This window comes from Mustela lutreola, chromosome 2 (genome assembly GCF_030435805.1).
Source record: "Mustela lutreola isolate mMusLut2 chromosome 2, mMusLut2.pri, whole genome shotgun sequence".
Classification (NCBI taxonomy): Eukaryota; Metazoa; Chordata; class Mammalia; order Carnivora; family Mustelidae; genus Mustela; species Mustela lutreola.
The window spans coordinates 199,054,819-199,074,748 of NC_081291.1; the positions used below are offsets into that span (position 1 = coordinate 199,054,819).

The following is a 19,930-nucleotide window of genomic DNA, read 5'->3' on the forward strand; positions in this document are numbered from 1 at the left end:
AGAGGTTTTGGGCGAGTTCAGGGAGGGAAGGGACACTAGGAAGGCACTGACCAATTGCTAGACAAGAACGCAAGCCAGAGCTAGAAGGGTGTGATGACGTTCAACCAACAAAGAAGCAAGAAAACAAACAGGTTTAGTTGGGAGGAGAGTAGCAGATTTTAAGATAATGTGTCTCTGGAAAGGAGAGCTGAGGAGAAATAGAGGTAAAGGTCATTAAGGTAGGAGCTCACCATCCGTGACCTGAGGACTGAACACGACATTCCAAGGATATTGAAGTTACCAACAAAAATGGTGGGAGTAAAGAAGACACGTATTAGTTAGGTATCAATCTTCTAAGTGGGTATGACCTAAGACCCAAGGGAATGACTGAGGAGAAAGCAGCAGAGCTGACATGCATGATTGTAAAGGGGACATTTTCCACATGAAGTAGAAAGGAAGCATATATATATTTAAACCCTTTTAGTTTAAAGAAATGTTTTAATGATCTTAACTGGAAAGCGAGAGTTTGAATGGGTTGCAAGGTCAAATGGATTTCAAAGGCTCACTCATGACATCCAGACCTTGGTTCTTTCTGTTCTTATTCTCAGCTCAGAGCTTTAAACTGATTTGGCTTTGAAGTCTGAAGATGGTTTCCAGTACCAGTCAGAGCTAAGTGCTTTCTGTTCACATTCAGGAGAGACTGGTGACTCATCAGCACTTTCAAAAAGAGGACAGAACTTTCCAAAATGCCTCCAGGAAATCTCTTCTTGTATCTCATTGACTTGATTTGGGTCACATACCAATTTTTAAACCAACCACCAACAAGAGAAAAAAGAACTTCCTTTAGACAAGTCATGCCCAGGTCCCCTTACTGCACTGTCACCTCTCGGTAGAGTAAGAGCAGTTCTTTTTGTTTGTTTGTTTGTTTTATGGTTTTATTTGTCATTTGAGGCAGAAAGAGAGAGAAAGAGAACATGAGCAGGGGGAGAGGCATACCTCTGGTTGAGCCCGGAGCCTGACCTGGGACTTGATCCCAGAACCCAGAGATCATGCCCTGAGCCAAAGGTGCCTAAGTAAGAGCAGATCTTGAAGAGTCCTCCCTAATCTCCATTACTCACATACATCTGTGATGACAAGATTTCCTCAGTTTCTTCCCTTAATATGATAGGTCTAGAAGGGGTAACCAATAACTTCAATTCTCTGAATATTAACTAAACTCTGACTTTCTGTTAAATAACTGAGGTTACAATGGTATCAGCGGACACACTGCTCAGTTCATCACATTTGCACGGGCACACACTTCCCACAACTACACATGAGGAAAAACGCTGCGCTCAGACAGTTGCACCGCAACCGTGAGCCACAGCGCAGTGCAGCCACCTCCAGTGCGGCCACCTCGTGGTCTCCTGATCAGGCACCAGGACCCCGTTTGAATGCTCTCTCCACTAGGACCACAGAGATTCTCCCCCTGCTCTGCATCCTAAAGGTCATGTCACTCCAGAGGTAGGCCTCTACGTCCCACCTGCTGACCCTGGAGACCAGGAGTGGTGGAAATGGTGGACATGGCAGAAAGTCCTGCAGACACCTGCCGCAGGCACCGAGGCCCTGAGGGGGTTCAGACTAGGGGAGTGGGCCTTGCCATGCCAGCCCCCAGGCAAGACTCGGAGCATCCTGCCTGCAAACTCGCAGCGGCTCCCACACAGAGCAGTGTCCCACCTTTCACAACGGCACCAAGCTTTGCCTGCAGGCACTGCCAATGGTCCGGCTTCGCTGCCCATCTTGACATCACTGAACACTCCCTTTCATCTCTGTGCCTTTGAAGATGCTTCCTCCTCTACCCTCTACTCTTCCTCTACTTTGATAGTTAAATGCCCATCATTTGTTATTGATGTAGTTCACTATATGAACATCCTTAGCTAAACTCCACAACAGCCAAATAGCTGATGCTTGAAAAGAAAAATCCAGCCAGTGTTTTCTGACTTTCTTATCTTGGTATTTTATTTTATTTTATTATTATTTTTTTAAAGATTTTATGTATTTATTTGACAGAGAGAAATCACAAGTAGATGGAGAGGCAGGCAGCGAGAGCGAGGGAAGCAGGCTCCCCACTGAGCAGAGAGCCCAACGCAGGACTCGATCCCAGGACCCCCAGACCATGACCCGAGCTGAAGGCAGCGGCTCAACCCACTTATTTCTTTAAGAAAGGTGGGGAGGGGGGAAAAGGAGAGGGAGAGGATCTCAGGCAGATTCCCCGCTGAATGCAGAGCCGGACAGGGATTCGGGGCTCGATCTCACGATCCCGACATCACTACTTGAGCCCAAATCGAGACTCAGTGGCTTCACAGAATTGAGCCACCCAGGCGCCCTTCTTATCCTGGTAATTAAAAAATTGTTGTCAAGCACATCTTTGTGAATAAACTGTTGGATTGTTCCCTTGCCACCAGGGGTGTGGTGTTGCACAGCCAGAGTTGCAGCTCTACGGAGATGCCTGGCACAGAGACCTGGTGCTAAACGGGGCGAAGAGAGGCAAACCAGTATGGAAGTGTCGAGACTGATGGCCAGTGTGCATTTTGAAAACGTGTAGGCAGTTTTCCTGGAGGCCAGACCCACGGGGTGGCTTGTTTTGAAAACAACAGCATACCTTCTTACGCAATTGTTTCGTCGTCTGTAACACATACATCGTAAAACCGCTGCATTAGAAAAAGTAGTCCCTGTTGTTTACTCGGTTCTGCTGATTAAACAGAAATGATTTTTTCCTTTATAAGATAAAGAAATCTTAAATGCTGTTCTCAGGCTGAAAGAACATTGGACTAGTTACTCCCACAACATACTTCTGAGAGCACACAGCTCCCATCTGATCTCGACTGGTCTCTTCTGGCCTTGTTGCCAAATTCATGTCATTCCCTTTCCTACTAAAGAATGACATGAGTGGGCGCCTGGGTGGCTCAGTGGGTTAAGCCGCTGCCTTCGGCTCAGGTCATGATCTCAGGGTCCTGGGATCGAGTCCCGCATCGGGCTCTCTGCTCAGCAGGGAGCCTGCTTCCCTCTCTCTCTCTCTGCCTGCCTCTCCATCTACTTGTGATTTCTCTCTGTCAAATAAATAAATAAAATTAAAAAAAAAAAAAAAAAAGAATCTTTGGGACGCCTGGGTGGCTCAGTTGGTTAAGCAGCTGCCTTCGGCTCAGGTCATGATCCCAGCGTCTTGGGATCGAGTCCCACATCGGGCTCCTTGCTCCGCAGGGAGCCTGCTTCTCCCTCTGCCTCTGTCTGCCATTCTGTCTGCCTGTGCTTGCTCTCTCTCTCTCTGATAAATAAAATCTTAAAAAAAAAAAAAAAAAAAAAAAGAATGACATGAGCTTTAACTTTAGCTCTCAAAGTAGGGTTCATCTCTGGATGTAAATATCATTGGTGAAATAAACAAAAAAATGTAATGTTGTCTCCCCCATTCCATTCCAAATTCCACTACTGATAACTGATAGGCCAGGGAGAGAAAGCAAGAAGGAAATGACTTCATATTATGTACCAGGCAAGGCTTCTAGATTGTAACTTCCCACTGAACAGACGGGATCCTGGGACCAGCACAATTCATGGCACCTAGGCACATATTCAGTGAACGTGTGTTTGCTGAACCAATCTAAATCCATTCCAGGGGCCGCCTGGGTGGCTCAGTAGTTTAAGCATCTGCCTTCAGCTCAGGTCATGACCTCAGCGTTCAGGGCTCAAGCCCCGCATCAGGCTGCCTGCTCAGGGGAGAATCTGCTTGCCCCTGCCTCTGCCTGCCACTCCCCTTGCCTATTCTCTTTCCCTCTCTTTCTCTATCAAATAAATAAGTAAAATCTTTAAAAAAAAAAAAAAATCCACTCCAAATGTTTTCTCATTGAATCCTCACAACCACCACATGAATCTGGAAGTGTTTTCTTCATTTAATGAAGAGATTAAGTAACCCGAGGTCACACTGAAAGGCTGCATTACAAATTTAGGATGTAAGACACATATTTGGGATATAAAGATGTAAGGCAGCTTAGAAGGCACCTAGAAAAATGCAACTTTTAATAAACAAGACAAAACATCCAGCAAATTTAAGTGACTATCTCACACAACACATAGCTACAGAAGTGAAAACCAGGACAAACATCTGCATTCAAGCTTAAAACATTCTAGATAATGAGTTTGAGCATACACATGCACAAATGTATAGAATGCAAATGGACATTTTGAGAGCATTTTGCGTTTTCCTGCAATGTGGCAGGAACAAAGATGACTAAACAATAGTCCCCTGCACTTAAGAATCTCAGCAAGTGGGGCACCTGGGTGGCTCAGTGGGTTAAAGCCTCTGCCTTCGGCACGGGTCATGATCTCAGGGTCCTGGGATCGAGCCCCGCATTGGCTCTCTGCTCAACGGAGAGCCTCTTTCCCTCCTCTCTCTGCCTGCCTCTCTGCCTACTTGTGATCTCTGTCAAAAAAAAAAAAAAAAAAAAAAAAAAGAATCTCAGCAAGTAGTGAAGGTAAAGACAGTAACAGAAATAGTGTCATAAAACAGACCCTACGCTTACAGAGCCATATATGAACCAAGTGCCGTGGGGGCACACATGACAGAAGAAAGAACTCTGAACTTAAGAGGAAGAGGACTAAGGATATTTAAGGAAACAAAGCAGGAGCAAAGTTCCACTGTGGAAAGAGAATCGAAGGGGTGTTTAGAGTCTGTGGAAAAAAGGGTAGGATATCATACTGGAAATGCAAGCTGTTATTAGACATGAAGGGTTCCACTCACATCCATTTGCAAAAGGGGTAAGGATGATTCTCTTCAACATTTTATGCCAAGCAGCTGGAGGAAGACTCATGTGTGTTGGCTGACCCATGGAATCAGTATGCATCTCCTATGAGGTAACTTCCTTTAACTTCTAGGAGCTCTTTTCCAAACTTCCGGTTTCCTTCTCTTTGACCATTATGGAAGGAAAAACCAGTCTAATAATTGAATCTTGATCCAAACTCACAGGCAATAATTTCAACAGTATTATTTCCCCTTAGTACTATAAGAAGGTAAGACTTTTCTCATCTGCTTGTTCAAACTATTTTCTTCCCATGATAGAAAGAGTTAGTGCACAAGAACTTGATTTAAAAAACACACGTGCTTGGTTGGCTCAGAGAGTTAAACCTCTGCCTTTGGCTCAGGTCATTATCTCAGAGTCCTGGGATCGAGCCCCGCATCGGGCTCTCTGCTTGGCAGGGAACCTGCTTCCCCCCTTCTCGGCCTGCCTCTATGCCCCCTTGTGATCTCTCTGTTGAATGAATAAAAATAAAATACATGCCCAGGACAGTTGATCTAGAGCAAATAGGTCAACAAGATGGGTGGATAGGTTAGAATACTAAAGCATAATTAAAACAACTTAGGCAATTGTCTTTAAATGGAGTTTTGAGAAATGATATGAGATTTCACATTAACGATATTCACGTGCCTTTAAGAATACTGCTATAATCAGCAATTACTTTTGAATAAGTCATACAAATTATAGTGTTGCCTAATATTTGAGAGGCTCTTCTGCCAACTACTCCCACAACATAGCTTTCCTAAGAGCATGAAAGTCCATTGAGTCTGTACCTAACATTGGCAAGTGTACGCGACATCATGATCTCACTCACCAAGTGATAAAATGAGTCACACTTGAAATTGCTTCATCTCATGAAAGTCAAACAACCTGTCAATTAAAAGAATAATAATAATGAATTCAATTTATTTTACAGAGTTCATAGGCTAAAAATGCATATCCTAGTCTGTTCTACCAAGGCAAGAAAAGTCTTCTGCTTGCTGTACCTCTGAAGCTGTTTTTTTGTTTTTGATTTTGTTTTTTATCTTAAAGAACTTGTGTTACTTCAAAACAGCAGAACAATTCTTCCTGCTACAACTTTTTCTTCAGTCATGGATATGCTTCTAGGATTCTAATTTCTGATATTATTTCTTTCCTCTTTCAGGCAGACACACCTGAATTTTAAACATTTCATGCAGGTAGACTGCTTTCCTTTCCCTTTGATTTCTGAGCCAGATATTTGGCTTCCTAAACACACACCTCTAGATTTGACTTTATGGAATGTCTGCCAGTGTGAAATACACATTTAATGACTTTTGGGTTTGCCAAAAGCATTCATCATCATCCAAGTAAATCTTGCCCATCCTGCTTAGATAATTCTACCTAAAATTCAGCCTCTCATCAGCCCAACATGTATCACAGAGTTGATTGCTATTTATTGTTGCCCTGGCTAGCTCCCAGTTGTGTGTACCCTTCTACCTTTTCTGCGTAATGTCTAATGACGTGAACTTCACAAACCCTCTTAACACAAGTGGGTCACTTTAAAACACACCTAATAGGGGGGCCTGGGTGGCTCAGTGGATTAAGTGTCTACTTGCAGCTCAGGTCATGATCCCAGGGTCCTGGGATCCGGCCCCACATCGGGCTTTCTGCTCAGCGGGGAGCCTGCTTCCCTCTCTCTCTGCCTGCCTCTCTGCCTACTTGTGATCTCTGTCTGTCAAATTTAAAAAAAAAAATCTAAAAAATAAAAATATATATATACATACCTAATAGAAAGACAAAACAAAAAACTCACCTAATAGGGCCTGAGGCATTCTGTGCTAAGTTTCCAAGTCTTTCCCTCTCTCAGATCTGTCCAAGTTACCTGTGCCCTCCATGTATATAGCTTTTCTAGCCATTGAGGGATAAAGGCTAAATAGTAACCAATAGTTATTAGTTACTCTCCAGAGCCTCCAGAAGGCACACCTCAATAGTTTCTTAAATCTTTGCTCCAACTGGTGAAGTCAATGCAATATGCCTTCTACAATTTTGCCTCTCCTCTGGTCATGGACATTTTTCATCACATTCTTTTATTTATGGTAGTTGGTATGATTTAAACAGAGAAAGAAAGTTATTGAAAGGATATCTGCTTTGTCCATATCTTCGGGAAGTCTAGAGAACTAGGTTCAGAATAGGCAAATAAAAAGGAAGGTTACTGCACCAAAGCCATAGCCAGAATCATGCCGCAGAACCAGTCCGGCGAGAACACACCCATATTTTAGAGCCCCTGGCGAGAACATCCACACCGCCAGTACCAACATTGGCCCCACCCCTGCCTCCGCTCCCAGCGTGCACACTAACAGCCAGAAAGATTTCCCTAACATTCCTGACCCTTTGTCTGCATCAGTAGCTTCGGACTCAAAATCCAAGATACACAGTTCAGATTGCTGAGCCTAAGAACCAAGGTCTTCACTCAGGGAGGGTGGAAAGGAGGTTTCCGGTCTACTCAGATTCGGTAGAGGAAGATGAGCTCTGCCACCTCAGAATCGTATAGTACAGGTTTTATTTGTTTGTTTGTTGTAATGTGGGAAGGGGATTCAGATACTACACAGACAAAAAAACACGTGCATCTTCATTGCAGTACTCTGTCTCAGGGAATAAACTGACCACATTATTGATATGCTCTACCATACTTGGGTTCCTGACATGGAATATGTGCTTTTCCGTCTTCCTTCACTTAGCACTGCATGGCCCAAACTGTACCCTAAGGCACCCCAGGTCCCACAAAGTCGTCAGAGAGTTTTAAGCAAAATTTCAACGACAGCACAGAAACATTTGTTGGGCACCATGACTACCTCAAGGTGATTCACAGTTTCATTAGATCACACTACACTCTTTGCGGTGACATTTCTTTTGGGGGAAAGCCGGTTTTCAGCAGTTGCTGTAATAAAAAGCAAATACCACATGAAAATCAATGAAGAACAGGAAATGAGAGTGGCCGTATCCAGACTGATTCCAAGGTGGGTGAAGGGAAGCAGGGCCTAACACGCCTACACATTGATAATCTTTGTAGTTCAAGAATGAAACTAAGTATTCTTCAGGGATATGCACTGGCTTTACAAATAGCTACTTGGTTGTTAAAACACAAATATTGGGACACCTGGGTGGCTCAGTAGGGTAAAGCCTCTGCCTTTGGCTTGGGTCATGATCCCACGGTCCTGGGATCGAGCCCCACATCAGGCTCTCTGCTCAGCAGGCAGCCTGCTTCCCCCTCTCTCTCTGCCTCTCTGCCTACTTGTCATCTCTGTCTGTCAAATAAATAAATAAAATCTTTTAAAAAACCACAAATATTTATTAAGGTGTTTGAATCTGATAACTTAATAAATGGAACTATTAGGTATTTTTTAAAAAGATTTTATTTATTTATTTGACAGAGGGAAAGAGCACAACTAGGGGGAGTGGCAGGCAAAGGGCGAGGGAGCAGGGAGCCCCATGTGGGCTCCTGGGATTCTGACCTGAGGCCAAGCACTTAACCAGCTGAGTCACCCAGGCACCCCTCAGGTATTTCTTTTGGCCCAGGGGTGTTATAGAAAAGTTGTCAAGACACTAATGGTGGTATAAACTGAAACAGTTTAGGAAACTCCGAACTAGTGCAATGTCTACTGATTTTTTTTTTTTAAGATTTTATTTATTTATTTGACAGAGAGAGAGAGATCATAAGTAGGCAGAGAGGCAGATAGAGAGAGAGGGGAAAGCGGCCTCTTTGCTGAACAGGGAGCCCGATGCGGGGCTCGATCCCAGGACCCTGAGATCTCGACCTGAGCCGAAGGCAGAGGCTTAACCCACTGAGCCACCCAGGCGCCCAATGTCTACTGATTTAAAACATAAATATTTTGTCCTGCATTGTTCATGAGAAGCCAGAACTATCCTCCCTCAAAGAGGAATAACTTAGGAGCAAAGTCAAGGGTTAATGAAAGACCATAGCATCTCACTCATATCATAGGGATCAAGTAGGTTGCCTAGGATTTCCATAAGCAAATGACACAGCTGGGAGAGAGCAGGAGATGAAGGCACAGAGGAACTACCCACAAATGCCAAAAGCCCTAAGGGACAAGGACAGATTTCAGGAGCCTCCCTATCTTCTAGAAGAGGCATCTATTACCTAGCATGATTGTACTGAATTACCTAGCATGATTGCACGTATTGCTGCTAGCAAACGTAAGGATGCATGTATCTGTATATATATGAGTGTGATTCAGAAAACTTCCAAGTTTGGAAGAATATTACTTGGTCTATTTTAATTATCTTGCTTATTGACATTTCCAAAGACAGTTTCATGTTTATGGATGAATTTCAAAGCAGAGTGCATATAATAACAGAAAAACTACGCAGTCATTAAGCTGGGCTTTCTCTTCTACAGACTGAATATCTTCACTTAGCAACTAGTCTTCCCGAACTCTACCTCTGTGTTGATTTCAGGCTTTCAGTATCCTCAAGAGTGATTTTTATACATTAAAAAAAAAAAAATCACTGTTTACTTAAAATCACTGTTTACTGAAATTATTTCAACCTATTAAAGCCATAAATTCAAAAAATACCCTTTTTAAAAAATTTTTTTATTTTTTATAAACATATATTTTTATCCCCAGGGGTACAGGTCTGTGAATCACCAGGTTTACACACTTCACAGCACTCACCAAAGCACATACCCTCCCCAATGTCCATAATCCCACCCCCTTCTCCCAAACCCCCTCCCCCCAGCAACCCTCAGTTTGTTTTGTGAGATTAAGAGTCACTTATAGTTTGTCTCAAAAAATACCCTTCTTATTAGGCTTTCAGTTTCAGCTTGCAAACAGTTTTCTCATTTATAAGTGTAGTACGTTTTAACAGAAACTTTTAAGAGTTCTTTGAATTATGTTTGATATCACATATACTCTTGACAAATAGCTTCAAACATGTTAAACTGCATTAATTAATATACAGAGGATATATTAATTAATGCTCTATGCTTTAATATGCATGCTTCTCTATGCTTTTGGCGGCATATGCTTTTTGGCTGGCTCAGTCAGAGAAGCATGAGACTCTTGATCTTGGGGTTATGAGTTCGAGTCCCATGTTGGGTGTAGAGATTACTTAAATAAATAAAAATTCTAAAAAATTTAAAAATATATATATATATGTATATATTCTCTATGCTTTTTAAATACGTCAGTAGTCTGACTTAACACACAAAATCTTCCTAAAATTGGTATACTTATTCACCTAATAAGCTTATTAATAGTGTGATTTTCAAGTTCTCTTAAATGTTACAAATACACAATCAAAAAAATAACAAATGTTAGATTCCTTTTTAATACAAAATATTAATACAATTGTTTTCAATCCCTTAAATGTTTCCATAATTCATTTCAAGGGTTCCCAAGACTAAAGCTTCCCAGCTAACTGAAGTTTCCTGCCCACTAGGGAAGAATTTACTAACCCAATTAAGCAAGGTTACTTGTGATTACAAGATTACAGCAATCTCAGCTCATCAGTAGACTTGAAGCCGCAGGCAAACAGAGCAATTCTTCTGACCACATCAATGACATGCCAAATATCTTTTCATACCACAATGTCATGGGCTTCAGAACTTGAAGGATTAGTCTTAAATAACCAGTGCAAATAAATGTCTGTTATAACTTCCATGTAGCTGTCATGAAGGTATAACAATTAACAATTTTACCACAAAGCCCTCAGGTATATGATTGTAGCATAACTATTTTTTTTTCTAATCTAGTAAAATCTAATCCCTTATCTTGTGTTCAGAAGTTTCTATTATCCTTTGGGTTCTGTAAAAATCCTAAGCATCTCGTGTATACCAGGACATTCAGAAAACATTTTTCCCATCTTTAGATTTCTGTAGTCACAGCTGATGTGGCTATTGTCTAAGTCCACCCAGTCGCTTAGAGGTGATCAGCCCCATAGTAAACCTGAGAGCCTCACATAAGGGCCAGCCTCCCTGAAGCACCAGCCCACCACTGCTATCAGTGGTCTTGGAACACCAAAAGGGAGCACCAAAAGGGTACACCTAGGAGCACTTTGGAGCACCAAAAGGGAGCTCACAGAATTATGGAATCAGAATCACTCAAATTTCCAAACACCTCCCTAGATCAGCTCATCTTCACCTCTCTTAACAGCACTGGCACAATCCAGCCCCAAACTTAATTTTCAACAAACAAACCTCAAAGGCAATTGTCTTCTAGACACCAGTTGGGTTACCATCTTAGAAGGCTGGGGGATAAAATACCTATAGCAACAAGAACAAATAATAAATTAGTATATTTCAATAAATTGTCTTGCCACAGAAGCTATATATTTATCCTGATGAGCTTCCTTAAAACATTTCCTAAGATTACTTCTATATATAATTTAATAGATACACAAGAGAAAAGGCTCCTTTCTATAAATCACACCCAAATATGTGTGTGTACAATTACAGAATTGGTTGTGATCCTTTTAGAATAATATCTTAGAAACTACATAGTTTGTGGTTTATAAATCATATATGATGTAATCAATATTTAGTAAATGCTACTCTGAAAACAGTAATTCATAATTACTATTGCCAAAGACCATTTTAGTGAGTATATACCATAAAAAAAAACTAAATAAACCACATGATTCTCTTACTATATATTATGTTATCTTACTGTTCAATATTAAGATTACCAACTCTTAGAATAAACTTTTTTCTAAAGATTTTATTTAATTATTAGTGGAGGAGGATATGTCGAGGAGGGACAGAAGGAGAGAGAGAGGGAAAAGCAGACTCTCCACTGAGTGTGGAGCCCGATATAGGTTCCCATCCCAGGATCCTGAGATCATGACCCAAGCAGAAGTCAGACACAATTGACTGAGCCACCCAGGCACCCCTCAGAACAAATTCTTAATTCAAAAACACAACTGTTGGGTGCCTGGGTGGCTCAGTGGATTAAGCCGCTGCCTTCAGCTCAGGTCATGATCTCGGGATCCTGGGATAGAGTCCCACATCAGGCTCTCTGCTCAGCAGGGAGCCTACTTCCTCCTTTCTCTCTCTGCCTGCCTCTCTGCCTACTTGTGATCTCTCTCTGTCAAATAAATAAATAAATAATCTTAAAAAACAAAACAAAACAAAACACGACTGTTATGGATAAAATTTGCTTAGTAACATCATGAGTCAATGGAAAAGTCATGAGAATTTATTTTAAAATTAATTATTTAATTTAAATTATTAATTATAAGTTAATTAACTTATTTAATTAATTTAATTTAATAATTAAATTACATTATTAAAAATCATTTAAGAGAGTTTATAAAACTAAATTCAATGAAGATGTCAAAATTACAGAATAAGATAGCTTAATGAACAAAATCACTCAACACAGAAGTTGAATCCATGAATGCACACTGATAATTAACACAAATAAATAAATGGGGAGTGAAGCTTCGGGAAGTCCTTCCTTAACCTGAATGATAACTAATAAATACTGAAGAAATAATAAAGACAGACAATCACTCTTTTGTGATCATCACAATAACTGATTCACACAAGAATCATCAATGGAGACTTAGAGATCATCAATGGGTAAGACTTTGAGTAGAATTTGAAGAGAACGAGATTATTTACATCATTTCAAATTACCTCCCCACAGATGGTGTTTCTGGCCTGTAGATCCAGGAATAAAGGCATGGTAACTAAAGCCCTCAGAAAGTGAGTGGAAATTCACAGAAGGGGAAGATCCATGGATGTAGCAACCTGATTCTATTAATAAATATCCTTATTCAAAGTTACGGCTGACCTCAAAACCACCTATACATGGCTCAGACTCCAAAAAGATTGTGGCTCAAGTTAAAAATAAAATAATAATAACAACAACAAGAAGAAAAAATGTTTACTGTCAAGATTTTAACTTTCAGTCTCCACAAGTGAGGCAGAATTTTCCCTTTAAGTCTAATCAAATTAATATTCTATAAAATAAAATGATCAGCACTCTTCAAATGAATATAACCAGGTCTAAAATCTTTACAACATAATCATCACAATGACCACATGTACTTCAAAATTACTTGACATAAGAAAAACCAGGAAAATCTAACAAGGGAAAAATCTCAAGGGGAAAAAAATCAACAGCCTTAATGGTAAAATGACCCAGATATGGGAATTATTTGTCAAAGACTTTTAGGAGCTATTAGAAATACATTCAATAAAGTAATGTAGACTTTAAAGAGTTATTTTAACTATGCTCAGTGATATAAAAAAAAGGAAATCTCAGCAGAGAAATAGAAAGTATTTTTTAAATCCAAATGAGAATTATAGAACTGAAAAACACAGTATCTGAAATTATACAGAAAAAAAATGGTAAACTTGCCATTGAGATACTTGATGTCCACCAATTGAATCAAGTAATCAAATTTTACATCACCGATAATGCAACAAACTGGTATCATGTGACTTCTGATAAGATGACCTGAGAAGGACACACAGTAATTTCATAATATTTCTGCCAAAAATGTAGAACTTAAATTTCAATTGTGAGGAAACACAAGCCAAACCCATATCAGTATTCTGTAAAATAGCTGACCTGTACTCTCCAATGTGATGAATGAGAAAGAAAAATTGCTCCAGATTAAAGATGACCATGATAGATAGTCTCTAAAATGGCCTCAAATGATCCCTGCCTCTTGATATTCATACCCTTTTATAATCCCCCCACCCTGGAGGGTGGGCTAGACCTACTGACCTACTGACTCAATTCTGAATACAGCAAAAGTGATGGATGCCACTTTCAATATTAGTTTACAATATTGTTGTATTACAATATTGTTGTATTGTTGTTATTACAATACAAGAAGACTACTCGTGTCTCGCTCAGTCTCTTACTCTCTCAATTGCTCTAGTGGAAGTCAAAAGCCAGTAGCCAGCTGCTCACAACACAACCTACACTATGAAGATGTCCATAGGGCAAGGAACAGAAAGAGACCTTCAGCCCAGAGCCAATATGAAACTGATACCCCCAGTCCAACAACCCAGGAGAAATGGCATGCTACAATAGATCATGTGAGTGATCTTGGAAGTCCTTGGATCTTGTACTTCTTTCCCAGTCAGGCCTTCAGATGAGACTGTAGCCCTGCCTGACACCTCTCTGTTAAAGTAGAGACAGTATCCTTAAGGAAGATAAGACTTTGGGCAAACCATACAACTTTGGAATAAGGGATTCAACAGATCAAGCTCTCAGTAAGCTATTCATTAGTCGTGGATGTGTGACATCCCTCCTATGTGTTCAGAAAATGAAATGGCTGAGAAATATTGCTTTATCTATGATGCCTTACAGAGAGAAGACATGTCTTCCTTTTTCCCATGAGGGAAGAAAAGACTGGTTCCAAGTTTCATCAAAATACAAATGCAATGAGAAGTCATGAAGCTAAAGAGAAAACCTGAATTTTTTGAGGTCATTTTTGTCTTTTTTGTAAGACCCAAGGAAGAGTTGTTAACCATTGTTATGGACTGCACTGTGTCTCCCAAAGTTCCTGTTAAAGCCCAAACTTCCAGTGTCTCAGAATGTGACAGTGTCTGGAGATAAGATCTTTAAAGAGATGACTAAGTTATAATGAAGCCATTAGTTTGGGCCCTAATCCAATCTGACTGGTGTTCTCATAAGGAGAACAAATCTGGACACACAAAGAGACACCAGAGAGGTGAACTCACAGAGAAAAAAAAAAAACACAAGAAGAGGCAGCAAGGGGACAGCCATCTGCAAGACAAGGAGAGAGGTCTCAGAGGAAACTAAACCTTTACCTTGATCCAAGACACCTGATCTTGGACTGGAAACCTCCACAACTATAAGAAATAAATTTCTGTTTTTTTTAGCTACCCCATCTGTGGTACTTTGTTAGTACAGCTCTAGAAAATTAACACAGTAATTTATCTTCAAAATCACGGAAGAATCTAGCATCTATTTCCACCAGAGAAGTAATTAAGTAAATGAATAAATGGATGGTGATGGTATGACAGAGAAATATTAAGAATATTTTTCCTATAACAAGCCATTCACTGAATAAATACATTGACATTCTCTATAACAAGCCATTCACTAAATAATGACTAAATAATGAATTCTCTATAACAAGCCATTCATTAAATAATACATTGACAATGACAGAGAAATATTAAGAATATTTTTCTCTATAACAAGCCATTCACTAAATAAATACATAAATACATTCTCCCTCAGCCTGACTGAGGGAGAAGAGTGGTAGTGTGACCTAGCTGTGACATGTGTTGCAATCAGGGAGGACACAAGAATCTCTGTGAACTATTCCAACTTTGGTAAATATAAAATGGCATTGGTCTGAATGCATCTGTAGCCAAGTCAAGAAATTTGAAATGATGAAGCAGCAGAATTCTGAACCACAGGCTGAGCAGCTGTGTGAATGTACAAGAGTGAAGAGTTTCTTAAATGAACCAGTCAAATTTTATCAAAAGCAGTCCAGAGGAGGTTGGAGAAAAATGAGGTTACATAACTCTAAAATAATATATTGTTCATGTTCAATTTCTGATGAACCAATTATTTCCATTTTTAGAAGAAGCTACCTATATTTTGATTAAAAAATATCCTTAAGCACAAAATGTCAAAAAGTGAACTCATTTTTTTTTCTGAAAATTACCCTCTGGTATATTCAGTTTTGATTGCTGATATCATATCCTCACAGTGACCCAAACTAGAATTTCAGTTTTGTGTAGACCTAAGAACCAAAATTTTTCTTCCATTTCTTTATATAGAACAGGGAATGAATACACACACACACAAGTGTGTGTGTGTGTGTGTGTGTGTGTGTGTGTATAGAACAGGGAATATATATATGTGTGTATATATACACACATAGAGAGAGAGAGAATATATAGAACTAGGAATCCTGAGATTCCCAGATAACATTTTAAAACTGTGACCACTTGCAACTATTTATCTCTGGGAATCAAAATTATCTTGCTACTGTATAACAAACAAAACTCAGACATCAAAGAATTGCAAAGCTGAGGCTGATATAAGACATAACTGTCATCTATAATCCCCATCAATTTTGTATTCAAACAAATGCCCTTATCTTCATTGTTCTAATTTGTAAAATAAATGAATACAAATGAAATGTCTTTTTAACCTAATTTTTATATTGGCCTACTATACATGACTTAACTAAAAAATTTTGCTGTTAAAAATCACTTGAAAAAAAATTTTTTTTTAAATCACTGATCTGTAGAAAAAAAGGAAAGTCCCTAACAAGGAACATAATAATATGATCCCACTTACCCCTTCAGCCCTATCTCTTGCTACTCAATCACATATGGATCCCTGAAAACGCATCTTGTTTTTCATCCAGTCTCCTCTGTCATCTTCTGTCTACAATGCCCTTGCTCCTTCACTTGGAACAAAACTCCAAAAAGTCCTGTCTGGACCACCAAGGCCCTTTTGAAAGGACCTCTTTCATAAATCCCTTATAATAACATATATTTTCAAATTTTATATTTACTTATCTACCTTGCTTACTAAACTCTGAGTTTCTGGAGGAAGAATTGTGCTTCTAGAGCCTGCCTAGCACAAGGAAGACACTCAGATATAATCTGATGAAGGGGAGAGGCAGATGTAGGACACAAGGCTAATATACAAAACCCAACAGGATACAAATGGAATTTGAAATGAAAAACATAATACCATTTACATTAGCACCCCAAATTGAAATGCTAAGTATCACTAACAAATATGTATAAGATCAATATGAGGAAAACTGCAAAACTCTGAGAAACAAAATCAAAGGACTAAATAAAGCGAGAGCTCTACCGTTTCTTCCCAACTTCATCTGTAGATTCAGTGCAACCCAAATCAAAATCCCAGCAAGTTATTTTATAGATAATGACAAACTGATTCTAAAGTTTATGTGCAGAGGCAAAAAAAAACCAGAATAAGCAACACCGTATTTAAGGAGAACAAAGTTGGAGGACTGACACAACCTGCTACCAAGATTTATTGTAAAGCTATAGGAATCGTTACAGTGTATTACTGGTGAAAGACTATACAAATAGATTAACTGAACAGAATACAGACCCCAATAGTACAACCTCATAAATACAGTCGACTGATCTTTGACAAGTGTGCAAAGGAAATACAATGGAACAAAGATCGTCTTTTCAACAAATGGTGCGACTGGACATCTTTGCAAAAAATCAAGGAAAATTAAAAAATCAAGAAATAAATCTAGACACAGACTTTACACCTTCTAAAAAAATTAACTCAAAATAGATAATAGACCTAGATGTCAAGCACAAAACTTCAAAATTTCTGGAATGTAACAGAGGAGGAAACCTAAATGCCCTTCACTATGGTGATGACTTTAAATTTAACACCAAAGATATAAACCATAAAAGAAGTAATTGATTAACTGAACCTCATTAAAATTAGAAACTTCTGCTGCTCTGCAAAAGACAATATCAAGAGAATTAAAAGACAAATCACAGACTGGGAGATAATATTCGCAAAAGACATACAGGCGTACATCATTTTACTGGGCTTTGTTTATAATGCATTTATTGTAAACCTTGCACTAAGCAAGTAAATTGATGCCATTTTTCCAACAGCATTTGCTGACTTCTTGTCTCTGCAACCCATTTTTGTAATTCTCACAGTATTTCAAGTCTTTTTATTATTATTATTATTTTGTAATGGTGATCTGGGATCAGTGATCTTTCATGTTACTACTGCAACTGTTTGGAGGTGCAACAAACCGTACCTCTATAAAATGACAAACTTAATTTAGAAACGTGTGTGTTCTGACTGCTCTACTGACCACCTGTTCCCCCATCTCTGTCCCTCTTCTCAGGCCTTCCTATTCCCTGAGACACAATAATAATAAAATTGGGCCAATTAGTAACTTATAATGGCCTCTAAGTGTTCAAATGAAAGGAAGAGCACACATCTTTCATTTTATTTTATTTTTTTTTTTAAAGATTTTATTTATTTATTTGTCAGAGATAGAGCACGAGCGAAAGCGAGCACAGAGCACAGGCAGACAGAGTGGAAGGCAGAGTCAGAGGGAGAAGCAGGCTCCCCGTGGAGCAAGGAGCCCGATGTGGGACTTGATCCCAGGACGCTGGGATCATGACCTGAGCCGAAGGCAGCTGCTTAACCAACTGAGCCACCCAGGCGTCCCACATCTTTCATTTTAAATAAAAAACTAGAAATGATTAAGCTAGGGAGGAAGTCATGCCGAAAGTTGAGATAAGCCAAAAGCTAAGCCCCTTGTGCCAAACAGTTAGCCAAGTGGGGAATGCAAAGGAGAAGCTCTTGAAGGAAATTAAAAGTGCTGCTCCATTGAACACACAAATGATAAGAAAGTGAAACAGCCTTATTGCTGATGTGGAGAAAGTTTGAGTGGTCTGTGTAGATCAGTCCAGCCACAACATCCCTTAAGCCAAAGCCTAATCCAGAGCAAGGCCCTCCCTCTCTTCAATTCTGTGAGGTCTGTAAAAGATACAGACACTGCAGAATAAAAGCTGGAAGCTAGCAGAGGTTGGTTCATGAGGTGTAAGGAAAACTGTCTCCATAACATCAAAGTGCCAGGTGAGGCAGCAGGTGCTGAAGCAGAAGCTGCAGCAAGTCATCCAGAACATCCAGCTAAGATAACTCATGAAGGTTATCAAACGACGGTTTCAACGTAGACAAAACAACCTTCCACTGGAAGAAGATCCCATCTAGGATTTTCACAGCTAGAAAGTCAATCCCTGGCTTCATAGCTTCAAAGAACGGGATGCCTCTTATCAGGGGCTAAGATAGCTGGTGACTTTAAATTGAAGCCACTTATAATTACAAAAATCCTGCCATAAGAATTGTACTAAATCTACGCTGCCTGTGCTCTATGGAACAATAAAGCCTGAATGACAGCACATCTGTTTACTGAGTATTTTAGGCCCACTGTTGAGAACAAAGAAATTCCTTTCAAAATGTTATGGCTCAGGGTGCCTGGGTGGCTCACTGGGTTAAGTCTTTGCCTTCGGCCCAGGTCATGATCTCAGAGTCCTGGGATCGAGCTCCACATAAGGCTCTCTGATCAGCAGGGAGCCTGCTTCCTCCTCTCTCTCTGCCTGCCACTCTGCCTACTTGTGATCTCTCTCTCTTCAAATAAATAAATAAAATCTTTTTAAAAAAACCAAAAAACCAAAAAAAAACAACCATTATGGCTCATTGACAATGTATCTGGTCACCCAAGGGTTCTGATGAGACGTACAATGAAATGAATGTTGTTGTATGCCTGCTAACACAATATCCATTCTGTAGCCCATGGGTTGAGGAGCAATTTCAACTTTTAAGTCTTTTAATTGAAGAAATAAATTTCATTAGGCGATATCTGCCATAGATAGTGATTTCTTCTGATGGATCTGGGCAAAGTGAATTGAAAACTTTCTGGAAAGGATTTACCATTTCAGATTCGACTAAGAATACTCGTGATTCATGGGAAGAAATTTTTAAAATCATTTTTTTAAAAGATTTTATTTATTTATTAGACAGAGAGAGAGATCACAGTAGGCAGAGAGGCAGGCAGAGAGAGAGGAGGAAGCAGGCTCCCTGCTGAGCAGAGACCCTGATGCGGGGCTCGATCCCAGGACCCTGGGATCATGACATGAGCCAAAGGCAGAAGCTTAACTCACTAAGCCACCCAGGTGCCCCTAAAAAATCATTCTTGACAGGAGTTTAGAAGACGTTGATTCCGACCTTCACAGATGACTTCGAGGGTCTCATGAGTTCACTGGAGGAAGTAACTGAAGATGTGGTGGAAATTGCAAGAGAACCAGGATTAGAAGTGGAGCCTGAAGGTGAGACTGAATTGCTGTGATCTCGTGATAAAACTTCAATGGATGAAGTGCTCATCCTTTGGATGAGCAAAGTGGTTTCTTGAGATGGAATCTACTCCTGGTGAAGATGCTATAAAGATTGTTGAAAAGACAAAAAAGAATATTACATAGACTTAGTTGATAAAGCAGCAGCAGGATTTGAGAGGACTGACTCCAATTTTAAAAGAAGTTTGACTCTTGGTTAACTATCACCTGTACAGAGAAATCACTTGTGAAAGGGAGTCAATGGATGCAGTAAGCTTCAATTTTA

At 39.8% G+C, this 19,930-nt stretch overlaps 1 long non-coding RNA gene across 1 annotated transcript in view; it reads right to left on the bottom strand.

Moving 5' to 3' along the window:
• The window catches only part of LOC131825268 (uncharacterized), a 102,802-nt gene that overhangs the window by 19,347 nt on the left and 63,525 nt on the right, over positions 1-19,930 (bottom strand). Inside the window, exons 5-7 of the long non-coding RNA XR_009351182.1 lie at positions 19,541-19,750; positions 10,984-11,049; positions 5,620-5,675 (exon numbers count right to left, since the gene is read on the bottom strand). This is a non-coding gene — a long non-coding RNA (uncharacterized LOC131825268). The remainder of the gene's footprint in view (positions 1-5,619; positions 5,676-10,983; positions 11,050-19,540; positions 19,751-19,930) is intronic.